We start from the raw sequence: 21,348 nt of genomic DNA on the forward strand, positions 1-21,348 counted from the left end.
GCAAAACAGTAAGCATAGTTGTATTCAGAGGACTCTGGTATCATAATTTACTTGGGCCAGAGGAAGAGATCCCTATGTAAAAACACATGGAAAGGGAAAAAGGAAAACATTCAACCAAATAGAAGAATTTTGAAATTTGAATGTGAGTCAGCCAGGCCCATCCTGAAATGTCATCAGACTTGTAAGCTTTAGAGGAGTTGTTCAGTTTTCTTTGACCAGCCAGGGTGAGCACAATCCACCTCTATTGCGTTTAGTCCTCACCAATCTTTCAGATTCTCTTCATTACCAGAAGAAAGGAATGGAAGTTTCCTGCCCACAGCAAAACATTGAGATTCCCCAATGGACAGCTGGTGGGAATCTGTTATTTCCCAAGCCTCCTTTGCTTAACAAACTTGGTCACAATCTTTTATTCTGGGAGGAAGAAAAACCACTACATTAAGGATTTTCTTAAGGATTTCTCATGACAATCTAGTACTGGTTTTCATGAAAATAGTGCTTTTGCATTTTCTAATAGCCCCTAATTTTTTTAGAATTAGATAACAAGCAGATGTAGGAAGAACAAAATAGTCTCCCCTGATGTATTTGAAACCACCCTTCCCCTTCTTTTCAGTGCCTTGGCCACTGTTAATCAACTATGGTGTGTACCTGATGGCTCTTTTCCCAAGGTGAGCTTGTATCTCAGATGGTTCTTTAATGATCTTCCAGGAAGGTCTTCTATCTTCTGATACAATGGACTCTGGTAGCACACACCACCAGTCACCCAGAATGTCTAGCCTTTTAAAATTTCTAGTAGTGAGCAGAATTTCAACTCCAGCTGAGACTCCCCAGTGCTTATCCAATGTAGAAACCAAAGAATTCAATGGGCTTGACTCCAAGTATGCAGACTTGCATGACCACAAGTGACTGCATCAGGCATTCTCCGGGGCATAAATATGATAATAAGACTGAGAGCCAACATTTCTTAAGTCCTTCTTACGTGCCAGTTTGATTACAGGTGTATTGTATTCATTGATTACAGTGTATAATAGATTCAACCTCATAGAAATTAAGTGATTATTATTATTTCTTTTTAATATGGGGGAAACTGAGGTATAGAGAAGCTAGACAACTTGCTCAAGGTCTCATAGCCAGTAAGCAGCAGGGCAAGGATTTGAACCAAGTACTTCAGTACCAGAGCCTGCCCTTTAATCACTGTGATATTCTGAGGAGATTCAAACATGTTATTTCAGATAATTGAAGCAGTTAGCTTTGTACACTGGTGGTATCGTAGCCAATGAGGTTTATTCAAGACATGATTATTGCTAACTGAAAACTTTTCCCAATACCCTGCCATGATGACTTGAAATACAGTCAGCATTGGCAATTTTTGACAGTCTCTGTGGAGACTGGATTAAAAAAAAAAGCAGTTATACCTAAGTCAATTGACCCTGAAAATGGAGATTTCCTACCTTTTCCAAGGCTTTCAATGAATTCCTAGAAGCAGTAGTCTTTGAGCAGTCCCTCTGTAGGTTGTCACAGGTGCTGACTTTCACATGGAGCACCCATCATATTCTGCATAACAGAAGCCAAATTCAATGCTCTACAGTGATGGAAATATCCATTCAAAAGGGAAGTACACCTCTCCCTAAGAGTCCTAAACCTTTATAAAGATTCTTCCTTATGTCATCAGTAGTGAATGTCCCACTGCTTTTTATATCACTAGAAAGGAAAACTTTGCTGTAAATAGTGGCTCTCTCCTTAGTGGCACACTCCTATACTGCTTGTACATTTCCTGCTTCCCACAATTCATGATAGAGCCTCTATGTGCTTGGCAAAATTGTCCAAACATTGCAGTCATTCCTAATACCTACAAAGCAGCTAAAGAATAGAAAAGATCTATATACCTGACAGATTTGAGAGCAGAAAAGGTCACAGCCTTCTTTTTGGTTTGCTTTGAATAAATCAAATCCAGGTCTAGCTATCACTCAAAATTATGAGATTTATCATTGGTCATTTTCCATTTCAGGGACTATCTTCCCCTATCTCTGCTCATAGAATATCTTAGTGGTTTACACAGTCCAGAGTACTAAAGGAGGATCTAGGTTCTCAGGCCACGGTGTAGTTTTTGCTCAAACCTGGATGGATTATTTAAAATTCTAGCTCTGTTGTCATTCTGCTCCTTGCATGCCAAGCTCAGCCTCGGGAACCTTTGGTGCCTGAAGGTGCAGCCCACATGGGTACCATGCAGTCAACCTCACATGGTGGTCACATGGCAATCTAGCTTCTGCCCCTTGTATTACTAAAAATTTTCTATCTTCCTTTTCCAGAATCTAGAGTCATTGAGAGTCAAGCTAATGTTCTTAATGTTTGAAATATACAGCCTCCTTTATAACAGGATGGCAAAAACACCCTGATGGAGCTTCTCTCTAGTCACATTGCTCTTTCTCCAAGACACAAGCCTGCCTGCAGCACGGCTGGTTGAATGAACCTAAACTTCAGGGACTGTGCTTCTTGAACCACTCAACCCAAACCCAGCTCTTCCTAGTCTCATGGTGATTTCCCCCAGGGACCTTCTTCCCTGACTCTAGGCCCAAGAGTCACAGGCAAAATATTTTCTAAGCACTTTGTATGTTTTAAGTCACTTAATCCTTCACATAATCCTATGAAGTAGGTACCATTATTGTCTCTGTTTCATAGATGCAAAAAACTGAGGCATACGATGCTTTTGTAACTTTAACAAGATCAAACCAAGGTAGAACCATGATTCAAATTCTCTACTTGCTCTGAAATGTTATCATCTTAGATGCTGCATCTGAAATGTTACGAGACACAATGTTATCAACTCCCCACATCAATAGTCTATCTCAGTAAGGCAAAGTCAGTTCTTTGGGAACATAATACTGGCTCTGACCAGAGAGAAAGGAGATACTGCATTTCATTTCTGATGAGACTATAGCAGAAAAAAGTTCACCACCACTGCAGTCTACTGGTGAATTTCTCAGAACATTGTTGTTTTAGAGAAACAAATGTCTCTAAGGCCTAGAGTCAGGCAAGATAGTCTCTGAGAAATCACCGTGAGAGTAGGAAGAGCTGGTGCTGAGTTGAGTATTTCAAAGAGCATAGTCTCTGAAGCTTACGTTTAACCAGCCATGCTGTGGACAGGCTTGCAGCTTGGAGAAAGGGCAATGTGAATGAATATAAAGAGCCCTAGAGTTCCAAGCAAATGTTTTAAGCTGGGTATTGTCCTCTGTCACATCTTGAAAGAGACATGGAGGCCTGGGTACAAATATGTATCAACATCAGCAACCACAACCAAGGCGGGAGGCTAAAGCTCACTACAGCAGGGCACGCCATAGGCTGTGGTACCTGTGCTAGCAGCCACAAGGGATCTGTTGGGACTATCCTGGTTTTTGTTTTAATACCAGTCCATCAGCAATGGTGGTAGCTCATTACGGAGTTATTAGTTTCTGGGAGCCGTGTAGCCCATTAGGCTCAGTAGGTATATCTGATAGCTCTATTACTGCTGTGAAACCAGCAGGGCTGTTTATTATAGGACACTTGTCACCCTTTGGGTTTCCTTGACTCAAAAATATAGTGGACTGGGAGAGAATTTGCATTAGAGGATTTGAAAAGAGAAGACGACTTTGGAATCCAGCAAGCTTGGGTTCAAATTCTGACTCTGCCATTCCTTCACAACTTGTCCTTGGAGAGAAATTATTATACTTCTCTGAGCTTCCATTTCTAACTTATAATTTTGAAATCATGTGGCCTATCCCTGTGATTGTTGTCTGTATTTAGTGAGATAATGTTTTCTAATTCACTGACTCAATGTTAATGTCTGGTGTATCATCAATATCCAATGGATAATAGAAGCATTATGATTATTATTTCTTAAATATTCCCTAACCTTATTTCCTTATCTGTAAAATGGTTTTGCCTCATGAAGCTGTTGGGAAGAATAATTTAAAATGATTATTAATTCAAAGTGCATCGAAGAGAAAGCACCCACACTGTACAGATTTCTAAAGGCAAAATAAGCGCAGTGTCTGCATGCATTCTCTTCCTCAAATGCCCCCTAGATGATTTTTCATGAGGTCTTGCTGCAGAATGATTCAATTTTCTCATTTTGGTGAAACCTTTTGGAAGTAGAAACACAATGAAACCTTGTTATGTTGCCTGTCTATACCCACATTCAACATTTTCCTGCCTGTAATGTTCCCAGTTCCTCGATAAATGAGAACAACATAGTCTTCTGTGTATCTTTTGGTCTTCAAAGGACTCTTCTGCCTGCCCCTGGCGTAAAGACCTCAGACATGTCTTTTTATACTGTTATTTAGTGAAGACCTGCATCCTTTTTAATAGCATTGGCCTCCCTAATGTCGTGGGTTCTAGCTACCTTTGCAATCGTGGTATATTTTCCATTGTTCATGTGCAAAGCGAATGTGTTGTCAGCTTCCACTGCAGCTGCTCAACTTCAGAAAAGAAAGAAATGTGAAGGTCCAAGAAACATGCTTTAAATGGACTTCCTTTTTTTCACCCTTGGGTTGAATCTTTGACGATCAACACTTACAATTACATTTTGGCTTTAATACGATCATAAAGCGGTAACTCTGTTTTTTTTTTTTTTTCAATTTTATGTGCTTCAGTGTAATTGTGATACTGCTGATCATTTGTTTGACTCATGCCACACAAATTTGACCTCTAGGCCTCTGTGCCAATAAAGGATTTAAACTTAAAGCAGAAGAACAGTTAATTAGTCTTCATTTATAACAATCTGATGAGTTGGGTTAGCTTTGAAGCGAAGAGGTTCAATTGCCAAAGAAGGATGCTAATTTTATACATTACACATGGAGAAGGTCCAGAAATAACCTTCTTACAACATGCTACTTGAAGCCAAGCATTTCAAATCCACTAAATTAAAAGGTATAAGCATCCATGGTCAAATTTAGAAAGCTACTAAAATCTCATGAACTCTTTTTGAAAGCCTATTTGGAGCAATGCTCTCCGCTTGGCTTTTACTGAAGTCCAAATACATAGGTTAAAAACTATATGGTTTTTAATTTACATAAGCTTACTAAAGTTGTCCTGTCCTTCTTGGCTGTTAAGAGGATCATATTTTTTAAGGTTATAATTTATTGCTGCTCACTAATTCCATGGCATGTTACATTCAAAAGTATTATGAGAACATACAGAATGGTGTTCCCTAGGGACTACTTTTCACTTGACTGAGATAGCCTTTGCACTCTAAACCCTATATGAAAAGGCCTTTAATAGACTACTGTGTCTGCTTTGGGAGTCTAATTCAGTGAGACAAAATGGGATATAATGTGAACATGGACATACATAAAGATATGCATGTCCTTGAGAAGAGGGGAGTTACTAATCAAACGAAGTTATGATATAAAAAATAAAATCAATATATTTAATGAATAAAATAATGATTTTATTGAGCATTAGTCATTTACCTGCTATATCTATATTGTCTAATTTATTTCTCTCAAAAACGCCAATAAGCTTGGTTTTGCTATCCCCACTTTATAGATTGGTAACTAAAACTCAGAACAGGTAACTTGTCAAAAGTTGCAGGAGTTATGGAATCTGAATCCTGTTGTATATAGATGATATCAGCACAGACAGGGCAAAGGTGGGAAGAATAGGAAGATATTCTCCCTCTTTTTTTCAGGGAAGGTGAAGTGAGAAGGCAAAGAGTTACTGGGAAATTTCTCACTTTAGTTACATGTTTAGTAAATTTAAATATTATAGGAAAATTTTAATGGTTCCAGGGACAAAAATGACATGTAAGTTCACAGAAGTCCCATATTTTTATTAAATATGCATTGTAAAATTTCAAGTGTAAATACTAAAATACAGTTAGACTGTATAACTTCCAAACTAACAAAAAGGGAAACATTCAATAAAAAAGAAAATGCCAATTTTTTAAATGCAAGAAAGTAGAAGAAAGCATAGAAGACAAAAACCACAGAAGAAAACATGGTAGATTCAAATGTAAACACATTAGTAATTGCAACAACTGTATTTTGACAAGATTCTTAAATTAAACGCAGAGATTTTCAGTTTGGATTTTCACAGTTTGGTATATGCTTGTTATAAGACAAAATCCAAAAAATAAAAATATGGAAAGCCTATAAACAGAGGGATAGAAAACATTCAAAATACTAACAAAAGGGAACTGTTATAATTGTAATCATAACAAACTAGATGTTAAAACGAAAAGCATTCTTAAGGGTAAGGCAGTTATATACATTTTCTATTGCTCTGTAAAAAAATTATCACAACTTGGGCTTAAAAAACACCAATTTATTATCTCACAGCAGACATGGGTCAGAATTCTGGCACAGCATGGCTAGACTCTGTGCTTAGGATCCCGAAAAGCTGATATCAAAGTGTTGGGAGGCTGTATTCTTACCTGGAGGCCTGAGGAGGAAGTGATTGGCTTTAAACACCTTCTGGTTGTTGGCTGAAAATATTTCCTGGTGCTGTATAATTGAGGTCTCCATTGTCTTGCTAGCTGTTAACCAGGGACTGTATTCACTTCTTAAAGGCTACTATCAGGTCTTCCTACTGGCTCCTTGCCATCTCAGAAACAGAGACCCCTCTTGCATCCAATCTTTGTTCATACTTCAAATCTATCTGGCTTCTGTTTCTGCCCCTGATCAGCAAAAACCTCTGCATAAAATTTCATGTGAGCCTTTTATGCCTACTCTAGTCATCTCCCTTTTTTAAGGTTAACAGTGCCACAACATAATGATGGGGAAAAAGCCATCAAAATCATAGTCCCAGGGATTATGTAGTATGTGTATAGCAAGGGGACAGGAAATCTTGGGATACGTTTGTGGAATTCTGCTTACCACAAAGGGCGCTATGATAATTGAATATGGGCTTTGTCAGGGAAGGAATCCAATCTTAGACTAAAAGGGGAAATTTGCCAGAAAAACATAAAAATCTAAATGTCTATGAATCATGAAAATATGTCAAAATAAGTAAATCAATAGTTGATAGAAATCAGGGAGAAAATTACATATCCATGATCATAGCAAAACATTTTAATATACTTCTTCCAAATGTCCACAAATTTAATAAAGCAAGACTATTTCAAGGACAAAACTAAGAAACTTGTGATACTGGACATTTATGGAATATTACAAAAAAGAAAACACATTCTTTTCAAATAACATGAAAACACTATGTACTGCATTAAAAAATAAATTTTTTAAACTAGTTTCAAAGAATCACTGTTATAAAGACCACATTCTTTGTAATCCAATTACATTAGAAGTCAATAAAAAAGACAAAAACATATATCTGGAAACAAAATGTCATAAGTTCAGAAAAGGTGGCCAAAGATGTATTTGTATGGAATATAACAAAACACAAGAACTAAACAATAATGAAAATATTAAGATCAAAATGTAGAATTTTGCCAAAGTTGTACCCAGAGTGAAACCTGTACCGTTAAATGCTTATGTCAAAAAAAAAAAAAAAAAAAAAAGAAAGAAAGAAAGGAAGACTGGAAATGAATGTGTCCAACTTAAGAAGACTGAGAAAATTTCAACAAGATGAGAAAGAAAGAAAGTAGAAAAATTTAAAAATAGAAAACAGAAAACAATAGAGAAAGGCCAGAAAGCCAAAAGTTGGTTCATTGAAAACAAGAATCAAATAGAGAAATCTGTCTAAAAATGATAAATAAAAAAGACACTAAAAATCATGTTAAAAAGCAGAAAACATATCCAGCAGATGTTTTTAAAATAAGACAACATTATAAACAATTGTAGCAATAAATTTAAACCATAGAAAATATGCAAAAATTCTGAGAAAAATGTCATTTACAGATACTATGGTTTGAATGTGCCCCTCCGAAAAGAATGCATTAGAATTTATTTTTCAACGTAATGGTACTGTGAGGTGGGACCTTTACGATGTATTTAGGTTGTGAGGGCTCCACGCTCATGAATGGACTAATGGTGTTATCATGGGAATAGGTTTATTGTGAAAGAGGAGTTAGGTCCCGTTTTCTATGTGTACTCTCCCCTTCTGCCTTCTGCCATGGGGTGATGCGATAAGAATGCCCTTTGTTAAATGTTGGCACCTCAGTGTTGGACTTCCCAGCCTCCAGAATCATGAACCAGTAAATTTTTGTTCAGTTTGAATCACGCAGTCTGTGGAATTCTGTGATAGCAGCACAAAACCGACTAAGACACTAAACTTTCTCAAGAATTGCAAAGCTTGCATAACTCTATAAACTCTAAAAAAATTAATCCGTAGCTTAAAATTTTCTACAAAGAATAAACCAGTTCCAGATGGCTTTTTAAGTGAGTTCTACAAAACTTTCAAAAAACCCAAATTACTCTAAACTTATAAAACTTTCTACAATATAGGAAACAAAAAAAAAATTCTAATTCAATTTATGAATATTATAAGACTAATAGTAAAGCCAGACAAAGGAGAGAATAAGAAATTTGTCTCTGTGTTCACATCATGATATGTGTTGTGAACCATTTTGTCCATATATTGTTTTAAAAGTTTGTATCTGCGTTCACATCATTATACGTGAACGCAGATACAAACTTTTAAAACAATATATGGACAAAATGGTTCGGGCAGCAAATAAAAGAGACAATATGTCATGACTAAGTTGGATTTATCACACTTAAATAAGGACAGTGTGTTAGAAAAATTTATAAATATAAGTTATACTATTAAAAGATTAAATAAGGCCAGATGCAGTGGCTCAGGCCTGTAATCCCAACACTGAGAGGCCCAGGTGGGAGGATCACTTCAGCTGAGGAGTTTGAGACCAGCCTGGGAAACATAGCAAGACCCAATCTCCAAAAAATAAAAAAATTAAAAAAAAAAAACATTTAAAAGAAGACTAAATAAAAATACATATGATCTTCATGATATAGGCAAAATAGACATTTGATGAATTTAGGTATCTGATAATGATTTTTAAAATTCCCTTGGAAATAAACATGTATTTTAGCCTGTAAAAGTTATCACCAGAAGATAAAGCAAATACCTTTCTTTTTTTTTTTTTTTTTTTTTTTTTTGAGACGGAGTTTCGCTCTTGTTACGCAGGCTGGAGTGCAATGGCACGATCTCGGCTCACCGCAACCTCCGCCTCCCGGGTTCAGGCAGTTCTCCTGCCCCAGCCTTCTGAGTCTCTGGGATTACAGGCAAGCGCCACCATGCCCAGCTAATTTTTTGTATTTTTAGTAGAGATGGGGTTTCACCATGTTGACCAGGATGGTCTCGATCTCTTGACCTCGTGATCCACCCGCCTCGGCCTCCCAAAGTGCTGGGATTACAGGCTTGAGCCACCGCGCCCGGCCTGCAAATACCTTTCTTAATGGTGAGAATGTTCCTCTGAAGTCGGGAGCAGGACAAAAATGGCCACTACCTGTTACAGTACTTATATTCAAGACTGAATTTGAATTCACAGCCATTGGAATAAAACAACAAAAAAGGTTTAAAGAATATGAGAGAGAGAGAAAGATATTTCCTAAAGAAAACACAAAAATAACTAACTATGTAAGAAAGTATTGAGAAATTAAACTGCCATAACGCTAACTCATTCTGATGATTAACAGGACACAGAGGGGGCCAAACCATTTAAAATCAAATGAAGAAAGAATTAAAAGGAAGAAATAACTCAGTCAACAAACATTAAAGGAATAAGGAATGTGACCATTTTCATAAGTTGGTAGCTTTTTTTGTATAAGTTTCACACTTTACTTCTTGACTAACTGGAGTAGAGCAAGAGATCATTATAAATCTCTCTCAATTTTTGCTATATTTAAAGATTTTTTTCCACAAATGTCACTTAAAGACATGACTTCCCTTTTATCATGTTCCTGAAATAAAGGGAATAAGGTAAAATACCAATTGTTACTCTACCCAGCAAGGAAGATGCTGGCCATGAAAACAGAGACTTACTCTCTTATATTGTCTCTGGGAGTCTAAAATAGTATGATATCTACGGGAAGGGAATTTGGCAAAAATTGCTGGGTAAAGAGTAAATGCCCATTTATTCTTTGAACCAGTGACTTCATTTCTAGGTATCTAGTTCAGCTAGGTACCTGATATAACTATGAAAAAAATATACGCACTAAGATACTCATTTCAGAACTATTTTTAAAAACAAAGGTCCAAATTTTTTTTTTTAGGTGTCAAGAGGTCTTCGTTGAAATAATAGCACAGTTACACTTCTAATACCCTTTCCACTTGTATACAACATATGAAAAATGCTTGCTACACACAATGCACAGACAGTTCAATAATGAGAACCAATAAAACTGCATTTTAAATAAATAGCCTATTTAAATAATTTAAAGTAAAATTACTGTACAACCCAAATAGTTAACAATAGGAGACTGATTGAATAAACTATAGTGTAGCTGTAGAATGGGGTATTATGCAATTAAAGAAATAAGAAATTCCTTTGTATGCCACTACAAGATTTTCAAGTTGTACCTCAAGTCAAAAAAGCAAAGTGGAAAAAAATTCATATAGCAAACTACTGTTTATCTAAAAGGATATATCTATGTAGAGATAGATATAAAATATATCTACTTATATTTAAGAAATAAACTATGGAAGAGTTAAGCTATAATTTGGTTTTTAAAAAACTATATAATAATCTTTGGAGAAAGTAATTTTTATAAATTACCTGTGGTTTACGGGAAGAGGGCGGGACTAGAGGATAGAAATGGATGCCAGACTTTAATTTGCCTTATTTGTAGATTTGATTTTCACATCACGTAAATACTTTGCACAATAAGATAAAATCAAAATTTAAGAAGTAATTTTTAGAAAGAGAAAATGAGGCCACATGCGGTGGCTCATGCCTGTAATCCCAGCACTTTGCAAGGCCGAGTCATGCTGATTGCTTGAACTCAGGAGTTGAGACCAGTCTGTGCAACATAGTAAACTCCCTGTGTCTACACAATGTATATATACATATATATAGGCATAGTGGTGCATGCCTGTAGTCCCAGCTACTTGAGAGGCTGAGGTGGAAGGATGTCTTGAGCCCAGGAGACAGAGGTTTCATCAAACTGATATGGTGCCACTGCATTCCAGCTTAGCTGACAGACTGAGACCTTGTCTAAAAAAAAAAAAAAATGAGGCTGGGCGCGGTGGCTCATGCCTGCAATTCCAGCACTTTGGGAGGCCAAGGAAGGTGGATCATGAGGTCAGGAAATCGAGACCATCCTGGTTAACACAGTAAAACCACATCTCTACTAAAAATACAAAAAATTAGCTGGGCATGGTGGCACACACCTGTAATCCCAGCTACTCAGGAGGCTGAGGCAGGAGAAGTGCTTGAACCCAGGAGGCGGAGGTTGCAGTGAGCCAAGATCATGCCACTGCACTCCAGCCTGGATGACAGAGAGAGACTCTGTCTCAGATAAAAAGAAAAAAGAAAGAAAGAAAATAAAAAGAAACAAATGGATCTAATGCATTTGCAGTTGGTGGCATAACAGCAGAAAGAAACAATTCCATTTTCTATTAAAACTCTGTAATTTGACATTTCTAATGTGATGTATCTTTTGTACAAAAATAAAATTTAAAAATCATAAACCATTTTCAGTAATCATATTATCATTGGTAGAGTAGATATTGCTATTCTGACCCTGCTGTGCATATACCATGTGATAAAGCAGCTGAATAATTACGGGATATTCCAGTTCTATCATTGCTGTTGTCGTTGTTGAGAACTGGGTTCTTGGCAAGGGAAAGAGGAGATACACATTTGAGATTGAAGAGCTTATATGAAAAGTTTGTGGTCTTGAATTAGAATTGAAAGCATTACTACCACTAATTAATGGTATAGGTATATATCACTGAGCTTTTTCCACTGAAAAAGTATAGAAACTGACTGACCCAGTAACAATGATTCATCCTAGTGTCCAGATGATAGTATCCAAATACCATTTCCCACTAAGAGGAGCCTGGACACCTTTAACAAATTGTCGACTCCAGGTTTGAGGCAGCATATGTACAAAATGAGTCTGCAATATCTTGTAGCAGATGGTAAGGAAGTTACAAAAGTTCACCAGAGCCATGTCAAAAAATCTCCTCTTCAATAAAAAAATAAAAATGTATAAAACTTCAATTCATTGAAACATTTCAAATATGTTTAAATCCATGAGTTTATAATGATACCTTAGAAAATAGGTAATTTATAATGATACCTTAGAAAATAGGTAATTGATATAGAAAGAGAAAAATAATGTATTTTGTCTCCCTTTCTTATATGAAATGCTTCACTGAGTAACCAAAAGTGGATCACAAAAAAGTTTCTTCTTTTTACAGTTAATACATGGGAAGATGTGATAGGACTAAAATAGCAATGCTTCTTCAGTGAATGAACTAATGAATATCAATATTGATCATTAATGACTGTGATTAGACAAGAACACAAGCTGCCAGATAATACATGCCTCCTAGTAGGAGAAGAAATACTGCCAAACTGTCTTGCCAAAGAAATTAACCTGAATTCAATCAAGTGTTTAACATACAGAATATACTGTATATACTATATCTTATCTTAATACACAGAAATACAGAGGACACGAGAACATGTTAAATGGCACCACAGGGATGCAATCAGCAAAATCCAGACTATGGGAAACTTTATAAGACAAATGGTTATGCAAGGAATAAATGGCAGGAAATACATTTCAAGGAAATAGTAATGTACAGATCTTATTTGGATCATGACTCAAACAAACTTTAAAAATCATGAGACAACTGGAAAGTTGAACACTGATTAGATATTTGAAAATATTAAGGAATTATTGTGACATTGTCAAGAGAGACAATAATAGTGTGATTATATTAAAGAAAAAAGAGCAACCTGATTTCCTACCAGGGAAGTCTGGTTTCAGCTGAGGAACAAAAGGATTTATGGCAAATGAAAAGGAAAGACATGCTAAGGAAGCTCCCCTGCCACCGCCCCCACTTCCCCAAGTTTGCAGAAAGATATCTATAGAATAACAATAGATGTCCTAGGAAAGAATGTAAAGCCTCATTCTCTTTCAAGATTCTAGGACTATTCATAAACTGTTCAACTATTTTATGTCATCAGCAGAGTTCCTCCAGTGAATTACAGCCCTCTATCCGCTTTGGGACCATCCATTACAAGATACAACCAGCAGCCAAGATGCAGTTGGCTCATCTCACTAAGTGTTTTCATAAGCAGATTTATAATGAGAGGAAAATGCATTTTATTGATAGTAACCAGGGCTGCAGAGAACTCCCCCAAATTATTAGGGGTTGTTACAGGGGCAATTTGCAGAGTCTTCTTCCAATGAGACAGTAAAACAGCCCCCAGCCCTGCTAGCTTTTTAAAATCTACTAAACAATGTGAAGCCACAGTTTCATTTTTTTCTTTCTGGCTAGAGATAGTGGAAATGTTCATCACCCAGTGTGAAGTAATATGTGAAACAGGTGTTTTATTCCCTAGCAGGTAAAATGGGTTTGATTCCTGTGAGATGTAGACATTTCAAGGCTACCAGCAAGAGGTCCAGATGGTGTGTATTTTCATATCTAAGATTATATAAAAGATTTCAAATGTATCCTGACTCTTAACAAAACCATAAATTCACAGCTTATTGCCATGCTGAACAGCTCTGGTAGCTACTAATTAGTATTACTGTTTTTGCTTTCCTCTTCCAGGGATCACTAGCGTTATCTGAGCCTTTACATTTTTAGCTTCCGGTAAAAAGACAAAGAATTCCAGGGTAGGAGCCCATCTCACTTAAGGGCCAGCTGCGTGTACAACATTAGAATCTTAGGGGATATACAAATGTTTATGGAGTCACGGGTGGAAACATAAGTTAAGCTTTTAAGGAAAAACACTTTCAGTTGTTCCCTGTTTGGTCATGAAACTATTCCAGAAATATTATTGAGCATCTTTTAATAATAATAACACCAATAGTAAACATTATTGCAACTTTATTATAAAACAGGCATTTTTTTCAGATTTTGCTACATATACTTTCTCATTCAGTATTTTTAATCACCTCTGGAGATACCAGTAGCTCCATGTTACATATTAGGCAACTGAGGTTTAGAAAACTTCAACAACTTATTCAAGAGCCAATTCAGGTATAACAGGTAGCAGAGTCCTCACTCTTAATAAGAATAGCATATTCCTTTTTTTCTATGTAGCATGGTAGCCCAGAAAGCACTGTGTACATTGTGTGCAGAAGGAGCCCCTTGGAAAGAGTTCTGTGGGATTTATAGATAATACCATTATAAAGAAACGAAGTCAAATCAGCAATACATACAGTGGGCTAGAGCTGCTTCCATTCTAGAGAGCAATAGTCTAGGTCTCAATAAAGGGTAATGAGGTAGTTCATGCTTCCTAAAAACCCTGGGCAGAGTTTAACCTCCTGATTCCATTCTCCTACCTCCTGCTCTCTCATGCTCGTAAATGTGTAAACCACAGCTCTGTCAAAGGAACATTTTGCCCCTCCTAAGACTATTTAATATGCTATATTGAGTGAGGAGGAAGAGAAAATATAGGAGCTAATACTTTGGGGAAACTCCATGATCTCACGTTGTTCATTCTATGAACAAGCTCCTCTTATTTTCTGTTGAGAAGAGTCAACAGGATTAATTTCTTTCATGCTAATACCCCAACATTTAAGTTTCCATTGGCACCAAGCTATGCAAAATCTCAAGCATGCTTCAACCTTGAGAGCATGGAGTGGAAAAAGTAATGTTGGGAGAATCTAGGCTTCTCTTTCTGCCCTTCAGCTTAAAGTTGCTTTTATGATTTTCAGTCCATTCTTTTACCTCAGTGGGGTCAGTTATTCTTATTTCCAGAAGTCTTCATTGTAAATAATGTCTGAGGATTCATATTACTTTAAAAGTCAATACCTTCATGCCAATGCCCATGCTGATAGCTTACATGAGTGGGCTCATCACAATAAAATAAGTGTATTGTTTTATTTTGGCGAGCATGATTGATTGGATAGAAACCCATTAAAGCAGGGATTTTGGATTCCATCTTAAAAAAACAAAAATGTGAGCAAAATTTGCCATGGTCTTACCTGCAAAGTGGACTCTAAATGGAAATGGAATTAGAGCTTAAGGAACCATATAGAAATATGGCAACATATCAACATTTCTGGGTAAGTTTTGTGGAATAATGTTCATTGTTTTACTTTATACTATTTAATCCCTTGCAATAATAGAGGCATTGGCATCCTAACTTTTTAAAAGAGCCAAGAGGACATCACATGAAAAATCAGAGCCCTTAATTTCTAATTTTCGTAGTGACTCTTGCAGATAGCTATAGCTTTGCTTTCACAACTATTTTGTAGTCTGGTAATTTTCATCACAAGTGAGAAAGATCTTGACCAACAAAGGTCTAAACAGATTTTTCTCTGTTATGCTCAGCTGAATTCTGAAGGAATCCCCATTTTCCCTTTCTCTTCAGGCATGGTATGCAGAAGTCAGCTGTGAAAGGAGGGATGAAAGCAAGTGAAGGATGCCCTTCACAAGGAACAAGCGATCTCCCTAAATCCAACCCTGGAGTATGGCTTCAGTTTCTGCTCCCATTTCTCAATGATTATGAGTTTTGTGCCATATCTTCTCCCCTTTATTCCTGCAATATTTGCATTTCATGTTTTTATTCTCTTAATGCCTGAGCAATTTGAAGCTCTCATATTTAGACAATTCCCAGATCTCGTTCCTAAAGCATTGTGATTCCCTTTCAGCTTTTCAGAGGCACGTGTGCTGGGAAAGGCACTGGGTCCTCCCTGTCAATCCAATTTGTGATAAGGATTTCCCCAGGTGCACCCATTCCATAGTCCCTGTGTTGTTCAGAGCCTGGTTGGCATCCTTTTGGGAAGCATTTGTATTGCTTTTTCATCTCAGAAAAGATACTCTAGTCACAAACCAGTCATCTGCCTGTTAAGCTGTATTTAGAACAAATCACTCCGAAGCAAAACAACGGCGACAACAACAAAAGAGCCACACTTATTTCTTTCTAGACTTGTAACAAAATGTTTGATGTTGTGGAGATTTCCAAACAATTAATGTGAAATTGGGTACTGTTGTTCACATGATTTATTTACCATATATAGAGAACTCAGCTGGAGTGCTACTGTCAATGACGCTCCCAATTAAATTTCAGCAGAGAGTTGGAAAATCAGCAAACTGCTCATTTCCTAAGAGGAATTACATTTTCAAAGGATAAAAGTTAATAGGAGTCATAGTGTTCAAAGACCACATGATATAGGAGAATCTACCCCGCTGCACCAAAGGGCATATCTTTCTTTGAACACTTGATTTCGTGTTAACAGTTGGTCAGTTATTCAAAGCAGGGGAATCTTCTGCAGGTTGAGAAATATCCTGGTGCTTTTCATAGCCTTACATGTCATGGATCGGGGCACACGCTTGTGCACATGTGTGCAGAGACATGCACACAAAAAAGAAAGAGAGAATGCTTAATAGGAGCACATTTTATAAAAGTGAGATCCCAGGCCCAGGAAATCCCAAACTCTCGTAAACTTTAGAAATCCAAAACGGAATATTCAAAAAGAACCCAACGTGTTTCTCTTGAGCAACTTTTCAGACTGTCAGTACAGGCCCCATGAGGTCAGCCAGATTTCTGTTCTACAGGATACTGCAAAAAGAGACCAGAAATTTAAAAAGGAGTGCTGGTACTACACAAAATAGTAAAAATGAAATAGAGAAGGTGTGAAGTTAGATCTTTGATTTATGTGTGGAAAGCTAGTGCCAAGAATATTGTTATGGGCCTGGCTCCTAGAGGCAAGATTTGTTAGCAAAAGCTGTCTCTAAATATTTATGCTCAGCTAAATAATTGCTAAATAATTCCAGATCCCAGCTGGAAATCTAGGATCAGGACTAGCCTAAATTAGTAGATCTATGTGATAGTATATTGGTATTTTATCCAGCAAGTACTCTTGCTCAATGATACTTTCAACTTGCAGCATATAATTAACATACTTTTATAAAAGCCTTTTCAAGGCACCACATAGAAAGGCTTTCTTTGGAAATATTTCCATAAAATAAACAAAGCACTTGAATCAGTCCATTCAATAGCATTTGTTTTAGGATTATTAAAGAAATACAGAGTTTTGGCTTCTGCAGAGTGTGCTAACATGGATTCTTCCTTCATTTGCTGATCTTTGTATGTGCAGTGGGATGTTGAAAGTGAGGGTGGTGGCAGCGTCTTTGTACATCACCTTGGACTTTACCTTCCTGAGAATCAACATATGTTTCTAACTTTTTATGGCCCTGATTGGTGTTTTAGTAAACCCAAGATTAAAAGCAGGACTGCAGTCTGCAGAGTCTCTAGAAGAAAATATTTTCTATGAACCAAAAACAAAAAGGAAGCTTCATCATTTAATTTGACTGCTAGATAAACATCTACGCATTTCTCACATTCTTCTCCTATCAGAACAAAGGATTGTTATAGATTTTTGACCAAAAATTAAAATGTTGTGAATTCAAAAGGAGTGAGTTGAAATGGAAGCCTATACTTAACTTTTCACCTTCTGTTTTGAACCCCATACAAATATGTCAAATAACATAAAGGAGATCAAGGGTTTATGTCATAAAGAAGCTCTGTGATGTCACTTTCCTTCTTTGACCTTCAGTTTCCTCATCTGTGAATGTGAGATTGGATGTCATGTCTGGTGAGACTTCCTAGTTGGTTCTACCCTTCAGTAATTCATCTGACATTTTTCAAACTGTGCTAAGAAACAAAGAGAATAATAGAGAGGAAGAAACTGATGAGATAAACTATTGCAGTTAGAGATTTGGAGAGCTCTAAGAAAAGGTTTTATTCTTATGGTGTATAGAAGAAACTTTGTCTATCGTTATTGTTCCCTGATTATAGCTTTCTGAGCTATAGGAGAACACTGTATTGATGTTACCAAAAGGCATTTCAAGGAGAAGATAAAGAAAGAAATTATTTAGCTAGAGCTAATAAATATGTATGGTTTCCTGTGTTGTTTTGTTTTTTAAGAGAGACTAAAAAATTGAGAGGTTTTACTCTCCATACAGACAGAGATAGAGATGGAGCTTTGCAATCTAACGCAGATCTATGTTGTCCACTAATGCAGAAATAACATCATGTGCATTAAGAAAGCTCTGGATCTGTTTAAATCAATTAAAGTAAAGTTAATGTATTTTAATATCTGAGCTCTTCCCTTATCGATATAACTCTGCCATGTTTTCTTCTCAGAGCCCAAGGTGATGAAAAATAGACTCATTTACTCTATTACATCTTATAACTGTGGCTTCAATATTTTTTTTTCTTTAGTTGTGAAGCCACAGAAGATTTTATGTGACTCTAAAACTGCTGTTGGTTTTCATACCACAATACTCAAGGGCATTTCTCGCCTTCAGGCTGCTATTGTTTCCAATCTGGAGATAAACGCACACTTGATAAAACTATTTTAATGATGCTAATATTAATACTTTGATAGAATACTTTATCTGCTAGTAATAGCTTTAAAGAGTTTGTTGAGATTTTGTCATCTCATACATTTTAATAGAATATTAGGTTTGTAATTAACAAGAAAAATACAGTAGCTCCACTTCTCACTTCCTTCATATTCACGTAATGATTACCAGTGGAATATTTGCTGTTCTGTACCTTTAGTAGACCAATCAATATTTTGGTGAATGGAGAGAAGTCTGAAGCACAGAATTGTAGTGTAAACAAATGAGAAACATTAAAAGTATGCTAAATATTATAGCCAGTTGATTATGTAAATTTAAACAGTGTAGGGGAAAGGAATTGCTTATTAAATTAGTCAGTTTTCAGTTCACTCTGGCATTGTTTATTATACGCTGTAGCCAGATATTTCATAAATAGACTCTTTTAACAGCCCGGAAGTTTTAGGAATACCAGCTGATTAATGAAATTGTATATGTGCTTGGAGGCCATGGTGGAGAGCACTTGTCTTATGATCATTTCCATTGTACAGCTCAGGCCTTCTGTTGGGTACAGACAATGGAGAGAGAAAGAGAGAGAGAGAATAAGATGAGGACTCTGATGAGCAGTTTATTCCAGTAGGAGCACCTGTTACACCAATCTGTGAATTGGTTGATTTTTAGCTATGTCCTGTTAACGATCTTTATAGAAGCAACAGACTAAGGTTTTCTATTAAAAAGTCAATGAATAAGTTCCACTCATGGTACATTTGATTAGCCAACTGTAAGAGTATCTACAAGTTTGTGACTCAAGGGTTTGGGACTATCTAAGGAAATCTCAATCAGAGTGACAGAATGAACGGAGAGGTAGCTTGTAATGATGGATCAGAAACTCATTTGCAATCCAGGAAGGAGAGACCTGATCTACTCTAATGGAATCTATTTGATAACAGATCATGACAAAAGAATAATACTTTTTTAAAAATTGCCATTTTTGTGTCTTGGAAGCCAAGAAGGGTGACTCCTATTAGGCTATTGGGAAAGTCCATCTTCCAGACAGGTAAATCCTAATTTTGAAGACTTCTCAGTCTACCCAAATCTGATGCTCTTAAACCTGTTCGTTTTTCTGATTTCCTAGTAACTCTGATTTTCATTTGGTATTCTTTCTTTTTTTAATTCAGTCTCCGTAGAGACCAAAAATTGCCAATGCTGACTATATTTCAAGTCGTCATGACGGGGTATTGGGAAAAGTTTTCAATTAGCAATAATTGCGCCTCAGATAAAGCTCATTGGCTGTGATACTGCCACTGTGCAAAGCTGAAAGCTTTCATTTGGTATTCTACTCTTTTGCTTCTTCTCTACTTAGGGGTCATACCAGTCTGGTTCCTTCAGCTTTCATCCTCTCCTTTTTTTCTGTCTATAAGAACAGAAATTCATTTCCTTTTCCAAAGTCCCAGCTCTAGGGAGTCCTTGACGTACTTTGCTCTTTGTTAACACGGGCACTTTCTCCTGCATCTTCCCACCCTTAGCATAACCCCTCCTTGTCTGCATAAAGCACAGCTCCATTTCCTTCATACCAGAAGGGGGCTTTCTCTTGTTCCAGCTTTGCTCTTGTATTACTATTAATAGTATCTATTTCTCCTTACTTAACCACTCAAACTCTATAGTATCTGCCTGTTTCCTCACTGCTTACTTATATAAAAAACCCATACATTCTGATTTTGGTGACTACCTTTTCACACAAACTATTATGCTGATGATTATCAGTGGCATTTTCATGAGTCAATGCAGCAACCTTCCCTCAGCTTGAATCTTCTTTCATTATTTTGTATCCTGTGAGTCTATGGACCACTGTCTATTCTAGAAATTCTCTCCTCCCTAGATATTAATAATAGTGTGCCCCTCCTATTCTTCAATCTCTGATTGCTGCTTTTGTATTTTCTTTGCTTGTCTTTTCAAATATACTTTATATGTATGTTGCTTATTATATATTATCCAGAAACTTAATGGGCTAAATATGTGATAATTGCAATTTTACATATGAAGAGGCAGAGGCTGGGAGAATTTAAATAACTTGCTCAAAGGCACATACATCATAACTGATGAAGTCAAGATTTGATACCAGGTCTAACTCCAAAGTTCTATCTAGTAGAGTCTTCAGCTAATGACCTCAGAGGACACTGAGATGGTTTCTTCTCAGCCCAAGATGATGAAAAATGACTTACTACATTGCATCTTATAACTGTGGCTTCAAGAATTTTTTAAAACAACTTTGTTGTGAAGCCACAAACAGTATTACCAGAACTCTCTTATCTTCCAATCCAACCGCTTGATCTACAAACGTATCTGCATCTCCACCCACATTTTCTGCTTTTTTTTCTAGCACAATAGACGACAAACCCTTTTTATTTATGCTCTGTATGTCTACAGTGTTACTTTCTTAAGATCTTTCCCTCTTTTTCCTAGATCCATCATTGTTTCCCTGTCTACTGCATCAGCTTCCTAAGCATGCAAGCGTGCTCTTCTTTCTCCCATTATTAAAGAAGTCCTCTCTAGAGACCCTGTTCCATTGCAGCTTCTGGACCTATTTCTGAAAAGTTTCTGTACTCAGCTCTATTTTCAAAAGATTCTGTACTCAACTCTATTTCTTCCTTGCATTTACATTTCACATTGACCCCTTTTCTTTTCCTCAAATACATCTGGTTCATTCATGCCCTGAAGCCTTTGCATGTGCTGATCCTTTGCTTTGACAGCTTTTCACATAGTTGAATTCTTTAAGTTTTAGTTAAAATGTGTTCTCATTAGAGATGTCTATCCCAGTCCCCAAATGGTCTCTATCACATTTCCCTCTTTGTTTCTGTCAGAGTTTTTATCATGGTCTAAAAGTATCTTCTTAATTAATTTTTTTTCTCTATCTCCACTCTC

General features: G+C 36.6%; 2 non-coding genes across 2 annotated transcripts; one reads left to right on the forward strand and one right to left on the reverse strand.

Annotated features, from left to right (window-relative positions):
• The first annotated feature begins 1,244 nt into the window (after nt 1-1,244).
• Nucleotides 1,245-1,385, forward strand: LOC116545128. Its single transcript, XR_004266203.1, has one exon. It is a non-coding gene; the product is annotated as a U4 spliceosomal RNA (small nuclear RNA).
• An 18,219-nt stretch (nt 1,386-19,604) lies between these two features.
• Nucleotides 19,605-19,742, reverse strand: LOC116545120. The gene has a single exon (XR_004266197.1). It is a non-coding gene; the product is annotated as a U4 spliceosomal RNA (small nuclear RNA).
• Nucleotides 19,743-21,348: the final 1,606 nt, after the last annotated feature.

The sequence above is a fragment of the Sapajus apella genome, unplaced genomic scaffold (genome assembly GCF_009761245.1).
Source record: "Sapajus apella isolate SASKATOON/1434 unplaced genomic scaffold, GSC_monkey_1.0 scaffold4, whole genome shotgun sequence".
NCBI lineage: Eukaryota > Metazoa > Chordata > Mammalia > Primates > Cebidae > Sapajus > Sapajus apella.